The 6,390-nt window shown below is 37.0% G+C and overlaps 1 pseudogene; it reads left to right on the forward strand.

The window, feature by feature from the left end:
• The first annotated feature begins 235 nt into the window (after positions 1-235).
• Positions 236-1,497, forward strand: LOC140621300 (heterogeneous nuclear ribonucleoprotein F-like; annotated as a pseudogene).
• The last annotated feature ends 4,893 nt before the right edge of the window (positions 1,498-6,390 follow it).

Here is a 6,390-nt window from a genome sequence, read left to right on the forward strand (position 1 = left end):
CCTTTCCCAGTAAGAAGAAAGCTGGAGCCCATCCCAGCCCCAGCACCACCACTCTGATTGCTCTGATGTGGGCTGGGGCACTGGGGCAAGATGGCCATATGGCTTCTTATTTAGGACAATTCATTACCTACCAGGAGTGTCTCCAAGTGTAGACATTCCTTCCCTGGGTGTTGTGGTTTAAGCCACAAAAAGTGCACCCAAGATTGTTTGACGTCTGTCCCTTCAAGTGTCCATAATGCTGGGACCCAAGGGAGGTGAAGGCTTTGTGGTCAAGCCCTGTGGCCTGGCTTGGTCCTGCTCTGTTGTTGAGGATGTGCAGAATGTGCTTTCTGAGTGCACAGTCCATGACAGGACTGCAGGCATTCATTTCATCTACTCTAGAGAAGGCAGGCAGAGTGGTCAGGCTTTTGTTGAACTTGAATTAGAAAATGATGTAAAAATGGCCCTTAAAAAAGCCAGGGAAAGCATGGGATACCAGTATATTGAGGTGTCCAAGTCCCACAGAACCAAAAGGGATTAGATGTTGAGGCACACCAGTCCAAACGGTGTCAACATCTCCAATGACTCTTTGTGTGGCTCCAAGGATTCCCATTTGAATGCACCAAGAAAGAAATTGTTCAGTCCTCAGGTTGAAAATTGTGCCAAATGGAAACACATTGCCTGTGACCCGAAGGGCAAGTTTACAGAGGAAATCCTTGTGCAGCTTGCCTCTCAGGAATTAGCTGACAAGGCCCTAAAGAAACATAAGGAAAGAATTAGGCACAGATATAGTGAAGAAAGTGCTCAAGAGCAGTCAGGAAGAAGTTAGGTCAGACTTGGATCCCCCTCTGAAGTTCATGTCCATACAGCGGTGGAGGTGGGAGGGTCTTATGACTGCCCTGGCACAGTCAGGGGGTATATTGGCATTGTCCAGCCAGTGAACCTGGAGAAGATGAGGTCTGAATAATTAAGCCTGCTTAATAGTGCAGGCTATGGGGGCAACAAAGAGTACTGCAGCCTTAGCAATGGCTACAGCTTCACCATCCATCTGTTTGGAAGAGACCTCAGGTTCTGTCTCTCGGGGATGTATGATCACAGATACAGAGATGGAAGTTCACTGTCCGTGGTACCACTGGACGTTGCGTCCACATGACAGAGCTGCCATACAAAGCCACAGAGAATGACATTTACAAATTCTTTCTCTTCAAGCCTGTGAGAGTCCACACTGGGATTGTCTCTGATGGAAGAGTGACCAGTGAAGTGGGTGCTGAGTTTGAAACTCATAAAGAAGCAATGCAGCAATGTCCAAAGACCTGGCCAACATGCAAAACTTATAGAGAGCTTTTCCTGAACTCCATACCTGGAGCTAGCAATGGGACATCTAGTAGCCAGATGATTCAAGGCATGAGGACATCAGCCCCGTCCACTTGCAGTGGCCTCGACAGCCAGCACTGTGAGTGGCTGTTGAGAGGCTGTTACTTTTATGGAGGCCAGAATAGCATGGGTGGATATGACTAGTTTGGGAGGAGCATTTTTGAGTTATTGCAATCAAATTTTCACAGGCAGCCAACAAGCAGTGAAAAGCAATTATTACTCTAGAGGAAGCTGTAGGGACCCATTTTGCACCGTGAGTTGTGAAATCTGGATTTAAAAAATCACCTCTTCAGGGTTTTCTCATGTAAACTTTCTTCTAGCATGTGATAATGAGTAAACTAAAACTCCTTTCAGCTTTTCTCAATTAACATCTTGGTGGTGTACTTCAGAGTGCTCCTACCTGACTTAAAGTGGTTTTAAGTACATTAAATGGATCCTTTTGTACCACATCCCTGTGGACACCTTGGTAAGGCATGCTTTTTTTTTTGGAAAACTCAAGGTGTTATATCCCTAATTGAAAGAGGAACATTTCTCATGTTTGTTTGTTCTAGTTTATTTTCATTTCAAATCTTTTAGGTTAAGTTGAAGCTTTTAAAAATAAGTTTGTTTTGAAAATTGAGACACATTGCTGATATTGTAGGAATTGGTGAGGCCTTGATTTAAACCTTGCTTTGTAGTGTGATTTCCTTTTGAGTATATTTTCCTAAGTGAAATTTGTCATAGTTTTCATTACCTGTTGTTTTTTCTTAAAGATTTTTTTTCACATACACAAAAAATTTAAATAATAAAATAAAGCCTAAACTAAACTCCAAAAGATGATCTTCTATACTGAATAATCTGGTCACTGACCAACTCTCCAGCTTCATATGGAACTACTCTCTCTGTCTTTTAATTCCCAAATCTCAAGGCTTCTTTAGGGCCTCCTGCTACTTCAAACTCAAATACGTAAGAAGGTATCAGCAAAAATGGCTGAGTCAAGACTTCCAAAACTTTTCCTCTTCCATAAAAGAAGTGGAAAAACTCACAAAGATTTTCAAAAATTAACTTTTGCAAAACTCTGAAAATTAATAAGATACTTTTAGTAATTCAAGGAGTATGTATTCAGGAAAAGTAATGGATTCTTGGTAAGAACAGCAAGCATTATAGTGATTTAATATGCCCACGTTGCATTCACCAGGTTCCAGTTCTGAGAAAGTCTTGAAAATAAACAGCCCAGAAACATAATGAAAATCTGCAGTCTTGTAGCCATTGGAGATGGCAGAGTGGGATCAGAGCTCCTTCAATATCTTATTCCAGAAAATGATTATTTAATTATCCAGTCATTCCCTGGAAGAACCAACCCCACTTGCAAGTCTGTCTTTAACTAACCTGACTCTGAGCACCGTGTGTGAAAAGTCGTTGCCCCAGTGCATTTTGTTTTTGATTTGTAAATCTTTTCTTTTCCTCTACCTCATTTACGATACAACTGCATAAAGAAATGATTATAAATCTATATTGCTGAACACATGGTGCATAATAATGGGATTTGTATGAAAATAACAGTACAAAGGGAAGCAGTGGGTAATGAGTTATAGAAAAGTCAAGTTTTTATATATAATTGAAATTAAGTTGATATTAATCCTAACTAGATTGTTATAAATTAAGATATTAACTGGACTCCTCAGAGCAACCACTAAGAAAATAACTCAGTAAAGGAATATATAAAAACACTATGATATGATAAATAACTCAAGTAAAAATGAGCAATTTTTTTCAATAATTTCTCTAAAAAAATACAAATGGCCAATAAACACACAAAAGGATATTCAACATTACTAATGATTAAAGAATGAAAATCTAAATGACAATGAGTTCGTATCTCCTATTTTCTAGGATGACTATAATAAAAAAAAAAAAGCTACCTGTAGTAAATGTTGGAGAGGCTACGGAGAAAATGGAACCATTACACATTGCTAGTGGGAATATAAAATGGTATCACCACAGTTTGGTAGTTCCTCAAAAAATTAAGTATAGGGCTACCATGTGATCCAATAATCCCACTCCCAATTATATGCCCAAAAGAATAAAAAAGAATGTTCCCACAAAGAATTGTACACAAATGTTCATAGCAGCATTATTTATAAGAGCCGAAAAAAGAAATAAGTCAAATGTCCATCGCCTGATGAACAGGATAAACAAATCCAAACAATTAAATATTACTTAGAATCACAAAATATTATTTAGATTTATAAAACATTATAATTCATAAACAAATGAAGTATTAATATATGTATGCTACAATATGGATTAACCTCAAAAACTTTATGCTTAATGAAAGAAGCCAGAGACAATGGCTCCATATTGTATGATTCCATTTATATGAAATGCTCAGCATCAGCAAATCCATTTTGACAAGGTAGATTAGGGGATGCGAAGGGGTAATCGGAAGTGACTGGTAAGAAACATAAATTAGGGTTTATTTACGGGGTGATAAAAATGTTTTGGAATTAGATAGTAATGATAGTTGCACAATCTTGTGAGTATACTAAAGACCACTGAATTGTATGCTTCGAAAAGGTAAAATCTCTTTTTACTCTATCTCAATTAAACTTAACTTTAAAAATGTGTATTATACCTCAGTTTCATAGCACTTGTCAGTGTTGTATTTTTATTTCATTTATAATCATTTAAAAATGCTTTTTCTCTTACTAAGCTATAAGCTTCCTGAAGGCAGAAATCTGATCTGTTTTTGATTAGTGTTATATACTCAGTGTCTAATTCAATGCATTACTCATAGTAAGTGCTAAATAAATAATAGTGTATTATGGAATACAACTGTTCATAGTGAATAAAGGTGATATGGCCCCAAACAATGTCTGGCAAATGGATCAAAGGCAAAAAGACTGTATGTTCAAGCTATGGTATATAAGATTCGCTTACATCAATCAAGTAGTACAATGTCTTTTCATCTCTGCATCTGATTCAGTTTATAGATTAATAATCTGCAATTCACTTTCACCTATGATAAATGCATTATTTAAAATCATTTCACTTGCGGTGCCTGGGTGGCTCAGTCAGTTGGGCAACGGAATTTTGATTTCTGCTCAGGTCACAATCTCAGAGTTGTGAGATTAGGCCCCACATTGGGCTGTGAGTGCTCAGTGGAGAGTCTGCTTTGAGATTCTCTCTCTCCTTCTCCCTCTTCTCCTCCCCTCCTCATGCTCTCTCTCTCTCTCTCTCTAAAATAAATAAGTGAATATACACAAAAAGTTAATATATAAAATCATTTCATTTGCTCAAATAGAATTTAGACACATAATCACAGGCTTCTGAAATGGATATTCTTTTCAAGGAAAAAAATAATAGACTAGAGGGTCTGAAAGTTTTTAGTAAACAATGTTAATGCATATAGAGTGAATATAATAAATGCAAAAGAGGCAAAATTCTATCATTTAGACCTGAAATATAAAATTTCTATAAATAAAAGGATATTGCTAAAACAAATTTTTGCTAAAACAATTTAAAAACAAGTTTGAATGTCTTATTTAATATATTTTTAAAGATTTTATTTATTTATTTATTTATTTATTTATTTATTTATTTATTTATTTATGAGAGAGAGAGAGAGAGCCAGAGGTTGCAGGAGGAGCAGAGGAAGAGGGACAAGCAGACTCTGTGCTGAGCACAGAGCCCAATGCCAGGCTTGATCTCAGGACCCTGAGATTGTGACCTGAGCCAAAACCAAGCGTCAGACACAACCTATTGAACCAATTAGGAGACCTTTATTCAATAAAGGTCATTCCGCATTTGCCGAATGAAAACCAAAGCTATTTGTATTAGAAAAAGAATACATACATTGGCATTATGTTGTTAGCTAGAATGTTATCCGTTCATATAACTTAGAAGATCTTGATATAATCTGAAAAACGATGCAGCAAGGAGACAGTTTCTGAAAACTGATTGGGTAGAGACTCATCAAAAAAAAAAGTAGAAATGTGAATCTACCCACTATCAAGTTATGAGCCAGGTGAAACTGTCTGATCTGGAGTAGGAAAAAAAAAAAAAAAAGATATCAAGAAAAGAACCACGGCTTCTTTTTGACTCTCATGCTGTCACCTTTCCTCTTTCTGCAGACTCTAGGAATATTCAGCATGTGCAAACTGGGCTCCAGGAAGAACAAAAGAAACTCAGACAGATAAAAGTAGTCAATGTATAAGAAATGTATCTTCCTGCAAGAGAGAAGTTTTGTACTGGGGTTCCCAAGGATTCCTATGACAAGTTTCTGAACACAGAAGGGATATTGAAACCCAGTTGATACTATGACATTTCCCGTATCAACAGCTACTAAAGGAAGCAAAGGACATTCAAAAGACAAGTCATTCTTCACTGATGAACTTCTGGGCAATCTAAGGATGAGTGTTTATCCCCACCACCAAATTTGTGAAGGCCTAGGGTAGACACTCTCCAAAAGAATCAATGAAAAAAGATTCTGGGTTCTGAGTATTAAGAGCAAGGGATTGAGGAACTGAGTTGTCAGACATCTAGGGTCATATGTTTTTCCAACTTTTTTGAAAGGAATTTAAACAGAAAAGTTCAAAGAACAATATAGCCACAACAACGCTAAGATGAAAAGGTATTTGACATCACCGAAAACAGGCTTTCTGGGTTTCATGTTGTATACATTCACTTTTGTTATGATATAAATTTTTTTATTTTTTAGTCGGCTTTTTATAACTCTGTCAAAACCATGCAGGAAGAAAATAAGCTGCCCGCTTCTGTATGGTCTCTATGAATCACTTCCTAAAATGTTGGGAAATCCATAAATTCATTTTAAAAAGCTATCATTTCTAGCAGTCATAGCAAGTAGTTTGCACGTAGTAAAGAACAACATAGTCTCCATCCTCAAGGGGATTGCAATATAATGGTGAGCCTAGAATATGGACATCAAAAAACAAGGCATTGACCTTATTAATAACAAGTCATATTGATAGAATATGCCCTTAATATGTATGATGTGATGAGAAGGACATTTCACATCTGTGTTCTCTTTCCCCAGAA

Source organism: Canis lupus, chromosome 30, assembly GCF_048164855.1.
Source record: "Canis lupus baileyi chromosome 30, mCanLup2.hap1, whole genome shotgun sequence".
NCBI lineage: Eukaryota > Metazoa > Chordata > Mammalia > Carnivora > Canidae > Canis > Canis lupus.